This window comes from Equus przewalskii, chromosome 13, assembly GCF_037783145.1.
Source record: "Equus przewalskii isolate Varuska chromosome 13, EquPr2, whole genome shotgun sequence".
Classification (NCBI taxonomy): Eukaryota; Metazoa; Chordata; class Mammalia; order Perissodactyla; family Equidae; genus Equus; species Equus przewalskii.
The window spans coordinates 87,367,389-87,379,765 of NC_091843.1; positions in this window are offsets into that span (position 1 = coordinate 87,367,389).

Here is a 12,377-nt window from a genome sequence, read left to right on the forward strand (position 1 = left end):
GCTCCACCTGTGACCTACTGAATCAGAATCGTTGCTCAAAGCAACCTGTGTTTTTAAGAAGTTCCCCAAAGGCTGCTTATTCCGTTTATGGTCAAAGTTCTGCTGCTTCAGATTCTGACCAGATCTGGTGATGTGGACTCAGCACCGAATCGGAAGGATGTCAGAATCAGGTCATCATCACGGAGAGCTGTGTATGGTACAGACCTGATGGTACAGGGACCATTAGGAAGGGGGGATTTTGTGTGGAATAAAGTGTTGATCTACCACAGACAGAAACCAGTCTAAGTGAATCCTGCTCCAGGCCACACCCCCTCACACACCTGTGCCTCAGAACAATTTCACAAACTTTCTGTTCAGAGTCCAAATGACAAAAGACAGTGCTGGGTTGTCAGCGTTACTGGGTGAGTCACACTTTACTGCTCACTTAATTCCTCTTCCTCCGCAAACCTGCTTCCTTCCCGCCTCCTGAGGGTTGAGATTTTTTCCCCCAAAGTCATACTCATACTCCACAAATGGGAGCTTTTTCTCTATTATTCAACCAAGATTGCTCTCTCTCTCTCCTGCCCCCCATGTGTGTTTCTGAACTTTGGAAAGCTTTTATGAAGTTCTACGTGATGTAATGATCTTTTTTTTCCACAGTGAATCTTGGCTCTAAAATATGTATACTTACTTAATTTTTAAAATGTATGTAAGGGCAAGCCCCAGTGGCCTAGTGGTTAAGTTCAGCATGCTCCACTTCGGCAGCCCGGGTTTGGTTCATGGGGGCAGACCTATACTGCTCTGTTAGTGGCCATGCAGCGCTGGCAGCCCACATACTAAAAAGTAGAGGAAGATTGGCGCGGATGTTAGCTCAGAGCAAATCTTCCTCAGCAGCAAAAAAAAAGTATGTAAAATTGTTGTTGAAATGCTATATTCTTACCAAAAGTGCACACATCGTAAGTGTGCAGCCTCATGAATTTTACAAAGTGAATATACCCAAATAACCAGAGCCCAAATCAAGAAGCAGAATCCTACGAGAACACTAGAAGACCCCTCACGCCCTCTTCCAGTCATTAGTCCCCACAAATGTAACAACTGTTCTAACTTCTAGAAGAATAGGTTAGTTTTGTCCGTTTTTTAACTATCAGATTTTATCGACGTGGATGCACCTTCTCTGGCGCTCTTCTTCTGCTCCTCATTCTGCCTGGGAGACTTGTCCCTGTGGTTGCTGGTGGTTGTAGTTTCTTCGTCCCCATTGCTGTATGTCATTTCATTATGTGGATGTACCACCAGTTATTTACCACCCTATTTCTAAACATTATTTTACAGATATTTTATTTTTCAATTATTTTTTAAAAATTATTTATTAAATAAGTAATTATTTAATTTTTAAACTTATTTATTTTAATTGTCTTATAACATTGTGTAAATTTCAGGTGTACATTATTATATTTCAGCTTCTGTATAGACTGCACTGTGTTCACTGCCAAAAGGCCAGTTTCCATCCATCACGGTACCCGTGTGCCCCTTTACCCCTTTAGTCCTCCTCCCACCTTCTTCCCCTCTAATGACCACCAATCTGTTCTCCTCATCTATGTGTGTGTTTATCGTCCACATATGAATGAAATCATACAGTATTTGTCTTTCTCTATCTGACTTATTACACTTAGCGTAATACCCTCATGGTCCATCCATGTTGTCATATATGGCACAATTTTGTCTTTTTTTTATGGTTCAGTCATATTCCATTGTATATATGCACCACATCTTCTTTGTCCATCCATCTGTTGATGGGCACTTGGGTTGTTTCCAAGTCTTGGCTGTTGTGAATGATGCTGCAACGAACATAGGGGTGCATGGATCTTCTTGAGTTAGTGTTTTCATGTTCTTTAGGTAAATACCCAGAAGTAGAATAGCTGGATCATATGGTATTTCTGTTTTTAGTTTTTTGAGAAATATTCATATGTTTTCCATAGTGGCTGCACCACTTTGCATTCCCACCAGCAGTGTATGCCTCCTGTTTTTAATCGGCATATGAGTTTCCAGTTTTGGGCTGTTGAAAATAGTGTGAAGCATAGTTTTTATACTAAGTCCTGGTTTTAAGAGAGAGTGCTAGATATTCAAGTTAAAAAAAAACAAAGACTGCATGTGGCAAATAGAAGCTAATGAGCATTCCACAGATTCCTCTGCTCTCCCTGAAAATCGCTGCCAGGGTTGGAAGGGCACCGTGGGAGGGAGGGGAAAAGAAAGGGAAGCCAGGGCAGAGGGCCATGTACAATTCCACCTGCCGCCCCATTTGCTCCCCTATTTAGAGTCTGGGAGGCGTAGTCCTGGGCTATGCAGCTGCTTCCCAGCTACGAATCAACTATTGTGGAAGATGAGAATGGATTGCCGTGGGAAAACGGCCTTGGCTTTGGCTCTGAATGAGAGGAGAAGCCACGTGCGAGTCAGATGCAGATCTCATATTTCACCCCTAAATGCCTCAGCGTGCATCTCCTGAAATAAAGTCACTCCACGCTACCACACTGTCATTCTTAGAACCTTAACAACAATATCCAAGTATCATTTAATATCCAGTCCGTGTTCAAGTTTCCTCAAGTGTTATGTAAATAATTTTGGAAATGATATTTATTGATTAAAACATGTAAATAAATGCACACGGTGGTCCAATGGAGTCCCGTTTCTCCCGCCACTATCTTCATACAGTCTCTTGAGGCTCAGATGATCTTTTTTAAAAAAAATTTTACCCTGGAATGCTGCAAAGGAAGATGCAGTTTGCCAGCAGGACAGTAGGGGGCCCCACAGGCCCATTCTGCTATCTGCCAGGGCCAATGAGTTCGTGTCCCGATAATTCCTACTGTGTCTCGCATGCACCCGTGATTTCCGGGTGCACTCAGGACCCCACAATGTCACCATTTTCCTTACGGGAAGGTATAAAGACTTCAAAGCAAAATTCAATTTTATTCCATTGAAAAGTCATCTCAAGCCACGTATCACTTTTTCTGGGTGATTTTCAAAACTGCTGTGAAACCAAAAAAGCAAAAATCTCTAATTCACTGAGCTAAGTACTTAAAGGCAATGACCGTAACAGTTTCAAAGATGGATTTACAAGTCAAATCACCAGTAGATAGCCATAATTCAGACATTACATACAAATTTTTAAAATATGAAAGTGTACGGGGACATGGTTAAAAGAAAAAACCCACTAAGTAGTTAGAAAGAATTTTAAGAAAAAGTAATTATTTTCTCTCCTCTATTTTTTTCTTCCTACTTGTCGGAGACAAACACTTTTTAACAATATCTGATCTTAGTTCTTCTGGATGTTACCACCATAAGCTTTTATTTATTTATTTATTTTTTTAAAGATTTTATTTTTTCCTTTTTCTCCCCAAAGCCCCCCGGTACATAGTTGTATATTCTTCGTTGTGGGTTCTTCTAGTTGTGGCATGTGGGACGCTGCCTCAGCGTGGTCTGATGAGCAGTGCCATGTCCGCGCCCAGGATTCGAACTAACGAAACACTGGGCCGCCTGCAGCGGAGCGCGCGAACGTAACCACTCGGCCACGGGGCCAGCCCCATAAGCTTTTATTTTTATCTCTTGATTCTTCACTTTGGAAAGTATGGGTTGACTTCTAACAATGAGAGATTAGAATTTCATTCACTTACACTAAGTCTCACCTTTCCTCTCCCTCCCTTCACAAGTTTGTTGAGAGCTAGATTATTGTTTCAAATTATTTAATGGGTTATTTTCATAATCCTAAATAATATACTTTAACTTCTGTTTCTTACTCCATCCACGTTAGACACAAACTCCAGACTCCCCACAAAATAGAATGAGAATGTTGGCGCCTCCACTCTTTCCTCCACCTCCTCTCGCTCCTTCCACCTCCCACCCTCTGCCAGATGTTCCTTCGCTCTTACACAATCAAAGCTGACAACGTTTTCATTCTGTTCTATAGTCATCAAGTTTTCCCTGTTGGGTAAGGTCTAAAAGTTGAGAATGAGTAAACTGTGATTACATTATTATGACTATACAAGTTCTGTCCACAGAAAGGCCAAGTTTCTTTGCTTTGAGCAATGATGCTGTCTCCTTCTCCCTAGCGGCAATGTCGTATTCCCTATGCCACTATGAGGGAACATGTCTGGCATTAAGGCACTAGCATTCTCTTTTCTTATACTCCAGCAATTGCACAAGACTATGCTATAATTTAGTTTGCTTTGTATTAGGATTATGAATTTCTTGCACAGATTTTTTTCCTTGGACTATCTAATGTCCTTTCTTAATGAAAGAAGAAACATGCCTTTGCCAGCAGTTTCTCCCTCAGCTTCTTACTTATCTTATATACTGCCTGCAATCCAGTCAGTTCTTCTTGGTGCTATTCAGTCCAGAGACTTTAATAATTTGCAGAGCTCTCATCCTGACTTGGATCCTCCATTGCCTATATCTTACATCTTTTTTTCCTTGGGTTTCTCCCTTTTTTACTGGAGTATATCCTCAAGTAAGCTGTTAAGAAAGGCTATGTAGCAACTGGACTTTGTCTTTGGAAAATATCTTTATCTGCCTGAATTTTTGATAGGTCTTTTGGATGAAATAGAATTCTAGGTCCTAAACAATTTTCCCACTGCATTTTGGAGCTCTTGCCTTTAGCATTCTGTCTTCAGCCTCTGTCTCAGTTTTCCAGTTCTTACCTGCAGACTCCGGTTCACCCGCTCTCTGGGCAGCTGGCAGGCCGAGGGGATCCACTCCCCTGGAGCCCAGCCTGCACAGAACCGTGTGCTCGCTTCCTCTGTCGACACTTTCACATCCTTTTTCCATCTCCCAGAACTTGGTTGAAATCTCTCAACTGCTGAAGCCCAGCCCACCCCTCATTGTCTTTGTGACTATGGATTTATACTCTTTTAAACTCCTTATCACTTCAATGGGATCTTAGGGAAGAAGATGACAAACCTACATGCTCAGATCACCTTCTTGAGTCAGAAGCTGTTTCACATAAATTTGTTTTTCCTTGCCTTTGTGTCTGTTTAATTTTATAAATGCCAGAACTGTGTTCAACTCTATTTTGCTAAATACACAGAGACTATTGCCATCATGATTATATAGCAGTTTTGCAAATCTGTCTAGGTCCTTTGGATATTTAGGAATTCCTGATGTACTAACTGATGGTTAAGGCTTAAAAAGAAGAGCACGAGGAGTACATGCCTCCCACGAGTTAGAGGATACAGCCCTGATTCTCAGATATTGCTCAGAACAGGTGTTTACTAATCCACAGGCTTCCTGGAATTGCACTCTATTTAGAAAAACCGTTGTTCCCCTTCCTAATAAGTTCATAATTTCCAAGAGCAAAACAGATACAAGCATTTAGACCAGCAACTGAAGAGCAAAGCCAGTGAGGAATAAACAATACCAATTAGCAAAGTCATTGTGACTCACGGGACCCTTTCATTGTCAATTCTAATAATTTGTTTGAGCAAAAGTCTGTCTTAATAAGGTCATCACGACTATAAAGGAATGGCAGTGTTTAGTCTCCCACCGGGTACGTGTAAATTTTATGGATCTTACTTTTCTTGCAAGGACTAAGGATCAGTTAAATTTTTTACATTATTTAGGTACAGAACCTTATCTGAGATCAATGATAGTTGGCCTTCATGTAACAGTTACAAATATTATAAGAACTGTAAATATTGTAAGAGGTACAGAATAATAGTTCTCTGATCTCTTTAATTATAACAAAGGTCCAGAGATGAATTCACAGAGATCTGCTAGTTTTCTGTAAGAATATCTGAATATTGTGTTTCATATTAACAATAATCTTTTAAGAATAATATAATATATGCATATTGTGGATGATTGCAATGGCCACATTTCAATGAAGTTCTGCCCAGAGTCTGCTGGACCCACATTTCAAGCTGTGTTTTGATTTCTTGGGCTCCAAACTGTACTTGGAGTGAATGAGAGATAGAGCCAAGGGGAACTTAATATGTAAATGATGAGCTTAAGCCCAGTGATGCCAGGGCGAGCTGCATGAAGGAGGCTTGGACCTGGTTCCAGCAGAGGAAAGAGGGTGAGAGAACGGAGTCATCACGTGGCCTGTGGTGGTACGATCATGCTGAACTCAAGCGAGAGCCTGCACCATGGCAGTCAGAAAGCAGAACACCACAATGTGCAGAATGGAGGCCCTGGGTCAGACTCCCTTGGCTCCGCCCCCTCCTAGATGTGTCCCCTTAGGAAATTGATTTAGTCTCTCTAGGCCCATTGCCTTTCTCAGTACTATGGGGATAATAATAGTATGTACCTCTGAAGCTGTTGTGGAGTTAACTGAATAAAGTCATTTAAAGTCCTTTGGCCAGGAACATAGTACTTGCTCAAAAAATAGTGGCTCTCATTATAATTACTGCTGGAAGTGGAAATTTAGTTTCAGTTAAAATCAACATCATCTGACATGTTACATCAGTATTGTTACATTGAGTCTGGCTGCTTCAGTTTTGTTTGTATTTAAGTTGTATGTTTGTTTTCATATTGGGATAAGCATAAGGTATTTATACCTACTTTTGTGAGAGTACCATTATAATAAAAATAATTCCAGTCATTTTAGGGGCATGCCTTCTTCGAGACTTTCTGGAAAGCCTGGTCTATATCTATAGCACGTGTTTTATAAAAGAGACTTTTTTACTCTTTTCCTTTAAAAAACTTTGAGCGGGGAGTTAGCTGTTGTGGGTTGTTCTTTGAGAGAGCAGACAGGGAACTTGCTTAGGGGGCTCTGGAAGTGGAGGGCTGGCTCCGGGCACCACCGGCAGCTGATGCTCCAAGCTGCTCTGATCCTGTCCCCGGGGCACAGGCCGGGGGCAGGGAGAGAAGCAGAGAATGGGGCCCTTGGTGGAAAAGGAGACTTTGCATTGACAGTGACTGGAGCTGACCCCTTAGGACTGAGTGGGCTCCCCCGGGATTCCTGGACTATCCAGGAGAGGAATCTGGAGAGGAAAGACAGACTTTCTCGCTCTAATAGGGTGGGTCCACCAGGTCGTATTAATTTAAATATTAAAGAAATAGAGTGAAGTTGGACATATAAATTATGAATCCACTAAATTTTCTGTTGATTCCCTCTCTTCCTTAGGAACTTGAGCTGAGGAAAGGAAGTGAAGTTGCCCGGGAGACAAACACGGGCGATGGCAGCAGCAGCAAAGGCCCCTTCTGCACAGGGTGCTGGCCCTGATGATGGAGACAACACTCCCCCTCGAGTTCAGAGGGGACACTGCGGCCTCAGCCCTGCGTGACTGACCCAGTAAGGGAAACTCGGGGGCATCCCACCGTGTTATTCTTGTTAGTCAGCCCCTTCTAGCCCTTAGCAATCTCGCCCGTAAATTAATTGGGATTGGCACCCACAAGGAAATTAGATTGACACCCATAAAGGGTTCGGGTGGGGTGGAGAAGCATGCCACTTCTTAGGAAGGTCAACATTGCACTGTCTAGAGAGGAAAGAAAAATTGGACTGAGTGACGAAGAAATTCTTGGCATTGTCTGGGGGAAGACCCCTCTTTATCAGTGAAGGTACAAGCCCTGTCAGACGCTGGTTAAGGGAGATAGTGATATCAGCTTTGCTAAACCGTGTTGGGCTTAGGCTCCGACTGGAAAGCTGAAAATAACCTGCCTGCTCCCACGTTGTAATACCCCTGGGCGCTCGTGTCTTTTTCCCGTCGGAGAACTCTGCTCTGCTCTGCGAACTGGAAAGCTGATCTTTGCACAGTCAGCCACCCTTCTATTTTGGTCGCTTGCGTAGGGTATCTTGGTTACTGCTCAGGTCGTAATACTGGAAGGAGTGACAATTTTTAAGGCCCACGTTCACAACAGCAGTCCTCAGAGAAGAGTCACCTCTCCACACACACCTAGTATGGCTCCAGACCAGCTCTAGAAAGGTGCTTTGTATGAGGAAAGAAAACGGAGTCAGTGAACACGAACCTCTCCCTCGCCCCGGCCCCACAAGGTGAACAGACCCAGGTTCTGGCTGTCTGCCATCCCTTGCAAATTCCCCAGTCCAGAATCTTTTCCCAGAATTTTGTCTCCTGTCACTTCAGCTGGTGGTGGGGGTGACAGTACTTTTTGTGCTTGCACGCTGCTTGCATGCTAGCAGCTTTCAACAGCCCATGTGTGCAGGGAGATAGAGACCCAGGACTCTGTGCATCCTCCTCAGAGGCTGACAGAGGCTCCAAAGTGAGCCTGACCCCTAAACAACCCATCAGTCTGCCCCAGACCGGGGCCAAGGTCAGCCACTGGCCTCCAGGGAAGCCGGCTCATTCAGATGCTGAGGAAACGTTCCCAAAATGAAACTGGCCCCAGACATACGATTCTTTCCTACGTTAGGTCATCTGCAAAGCGGTTTAGAGAAAGCCTAGTGGACTCGGAATTGAATGGATGACCTTTTGAATACCATGCAGTCTGTGGGACAGAAACTCGTTGGTGTAAAAACAAATCTTGGCAGAGCTTTCTGTGTCAGCCTTCTTTTCCCCTGGCCCGAGTCTGTCAGCCGTGCAATTGGAAACACTGTCCTTATCTTACCAGATATCAGGGGGAGAGTGATGAAGGACTCGGGCGAGCGGTCACAACAACAGTACACAATAGCTGGATGTAGAGCTCTCTGTGGGTGTCACAAACTCCTTGGATCTCAGATCCTTTTGATGCTTCGTCATTTGTCTCACAGAGGAAGGAAGAGACACCGAGAGTTTACCAAGTGTGTGAAGTGTTATATAAAACGAAACCTACAGACTCAGGTCTTTCCTGTTAGGAGTTTACAGTAACTCAACCAACAAAAGGTGTTACTCTCCCCTTCCCTCCCTCCCTGTCTCCCTTCCTTCCTCCCTTCTTTCCTTCCTTCCAGGTAGTTTTTCTAAGTAGGTGGTTCTTGATCTGACCCTAAACCCTTTGCCTCTGCATTGGAGTGAGATGCAGCCGACTTGTAGGTTGCTCTGACACTGGTGCCTCGATGGCCTCAGTCCTGGGCCCTTACAGCAGTCCTGATCCCTCAAGAGACTAGTAATCCTCTAGATTAGAGGGTCTCAACCACGGCTGTGCATTAGGATCCCTGGGAGAAGCTTTTTTTCAATTTTATTTTTATTGAGATAAAATTCACCACTTTAAAGTGTATAACTCAGTGGTTTTTAGTTTATTTAAAATGTTGTGCAATCGTCACCACCAACTCCAGAACGTTTCCATCACCCCGAAAAGAAACCCCGTGCCCATCAGCAGTCACTCCCTGTCACCCTTCCCTCCCCACGAATCTACTTTCTGTCTCTATGGATTTGCCTATGCTGGACATTTCATGTGAGTGGAATCATAACGTATATGACAGGCTTCAAGGTTCACCCATGTCGTAGCAGGTCCCAGCACTTCATTCCTATTTATGGCTGAACAGTATTCTGTGGTGTGGAGGTGCTGAGAGCTTTTAAAAAAATACTGATGCCTGAGCTCTGTCCTCAGAGATTCTGATTCCGTTTATCCTTGGCAGGGCCCAGGCATTTTTTAAAAATCTCCTCCTTGCCCAAGTGGTGCAAACGGCCAGTCGGGTTGAGGACTACCGTCCTTGACAGTTGCTCGGGTCCTGTGTCTCTGGAGCTGATATAGAGACTGTCACTCTCCTCTCATCATGGTATTCGTCATGCCACTGGGAGGATGGCCTAAGTGTCCGTCTGTCCCCCCAGACCCTGAGTGTTCAATGCAGCCGAGACCATGTCCTACCCTTTCGGCATCTCCCAGGGCCTTGCTCTGTGCCTGGGCCATGGTAGGTTCAGTTTGATGAACAAACGAACTCGCCAAATAAAAAGATTCACTGAATAATGAACTGTGTACTTCACTGCCTCATTAAATGGTATACTGGACAAAACTCAACTTTTTGGTGTATGACCAAGAATCACCATGACAAACACATTGTTATAGAGAATGTGATGTGGTAATAGCCCCAGGGGCCATCAAGGTTAACAGGAATATTTATTATCTACCTTCTACCACCATCCTAATCTGCTGGTGCCATAAACTAGGAAGGACTAAGGGTTTCTGGTGGAAATCAGACAAGTAAGCTTGAAAAACAAGGAACTTAATTATACGCAGTGAAGTCTAAGTGAATGGACTCTGGTCTAAGGATGGTTCTTACCTTTCTTCTCAAGTGAACGGGCTCCGAGAGCTATGGAAGTTACTGTGGCTTGATGTGTGGTGGCAATTTTTGTGCTTTTCTTAGGTCTCATTTTAGAAATTGACTAGAGAGTAAATTAACACACTGCCAATCTATTGACCTTGTACATCTGCTACCACTTGAAAGCTGTTGCCACCGATGGTGAGATATGTGGGAGACTGTGGTTGACAAGTCTCACACTGGCCCATGAGCGGCTGAGCTGCAGTCTGCAGCTTTGACTCTTAATCTTCAATCCGACTGATGGCTTTGTTCCAAAACAAGATAACCACCTCAATTCTGCAGAGCGACATTGCATACGCTTGCTCTGTTATAATGAAATAAAATCCTCCTCTGCTCTTTCTCAATTTCTTCTAATCAAATTTGAGCTCCTCAGACATGCTCTTTCTTATAAATTGGTCTAATATTCTGCAGTCTAAATTTTAAAATTTCAAGTCTTCTTGGGTCCAGCCACATGGCACAGTGGTTAAGTTTGGTGCACTCTGCTTTGGTGGCCCAGGTTTGCATGTTTGGATCCCAGGCATGACCTACACCACTCATCAGCCATGCTGTGGCAGTGAACTGAATATAAAAAAGTAGAGGAAGACTGGCATAGATGTTAGCTCAAGGCTAATCTTCCTCAAGAAGAAAAAGAGGAAGATTGACAACAGATATTAGCTCAGAGCTAGTCTTCCTTGGCAAAAAAAAAAAAAAAAAATTCAGGTCTTCTTAATTAACCACTAGACCTAAAAATAAATAAAGTCTCAGAAAGATAAGAGACGATATCGCCTCTTCTCCACAGCTGCAGAGGAAGAGACACCAATTCTACATCTTCACACTAATTCCAAGAACATTATCCAATAAAGTATCAAGTTGACACCATTCATCTTGCTCTCCTGTTCCAGGTAGGGACTAAGCAATTATTTGTAACTATTACCAACTTGTGTTTGGATGAATTCTTTGAACAAGGGAGTTTTATGAGATACCCCAACTTCAGAAATCTTTCTACGGCCTGTGAAAGAAATCGTCGATCTCTAAGTCGAGGTCTGTAACAGGCTGTCTTACTTGATAATTTGCTGCCCTAGTAATGATATTGTATCTCACGTCTCTGTTTTCCTAAATGGTCTAAAGATGCTTGTAAGATTTATTTGCCAAATTAGTTTTGTTGGCATGTCCCTCTCCTTCCGTGTGAATGGAGACAATAGAAACCTATGATTCTGCTCAAATTCTCATGTAAATAGAGTTTGAGAGTCTGGGTCTCATCTACGTGAATTCTTCCTGTGGCTCCTGGTGGAGTCCACTCCCACAACTTCTCAGAAGTCCGCAGTCCCACCACAGCGTGCTCTGGGGAGTCTCCAAAACATACTTAGGTGTGTCCTTCCCATTTTCCCTGTAACAAAGCCCGTCTCTCTTTATGTGGCCCTCTTTGGCTCCCTCACACATGTCTGCAGTGACTACATACGCTGGCTGTTCCTGCCTGCGCCTCAGTCCAGAAGGCAAATGCATTTCTGTACCAGGAATCCCTTTGGTCACATCAGAAGTGAGACACTACGCTTGTCCCAAAGTCACTTCTTCAACTCAATGATCAGCCAAGTTTCAAGGAAGAGGCAGAAATGGCTTCTCAAGAGCCAGATGACACAAAACATCTTCAGAACACTCACAGGAGATCCCCGGGCCATACAGCCATCTTTTTTGTTTTTTGATCACAATTCCAATGAGCTTTATTATCTATCTGCTTTCCAGCTCCCAGCGGGCTAGAGTCAGCTGCCGAGAAGGAATGGTGTTGCTGCAGTGGGCACACCATCACAGCGCGGGGAAGAGAGGAGACGCAGAAGTACACAAAAGCAGACACCAGATCTGAAGTTTCGAGAGACTGACCACCCTGTTGTTGAGAGTAAACCATGCCACCACCTCCACAGCAGCTGTAACGGAGGAGGTTAGCATAAGTGATGCTCTTTACAACACCGCCTGACTGTGGAGCAAGGATTCAGTTATGTTCTGTGTACGATGCTGAGAAATTTCAAGAGGGCTAAAGCGCATTTGGGGATTAATAAAATGCAGCAGGTGCTGTCAGTGGCCTGCTCACGCTCCTCGGGCCTCACTGACTCACTATCCTCCGACTGACATCCAATCGGCCATATCTGCGCTGAGGAGTTTTCTGAAACCAGAAGGCCACTCTCCTGAATGTGGGCCTGCTAAGAGGTCCAAAAGTCCAGGGGATTAACACCCTCCGCCCTGGGGGCAG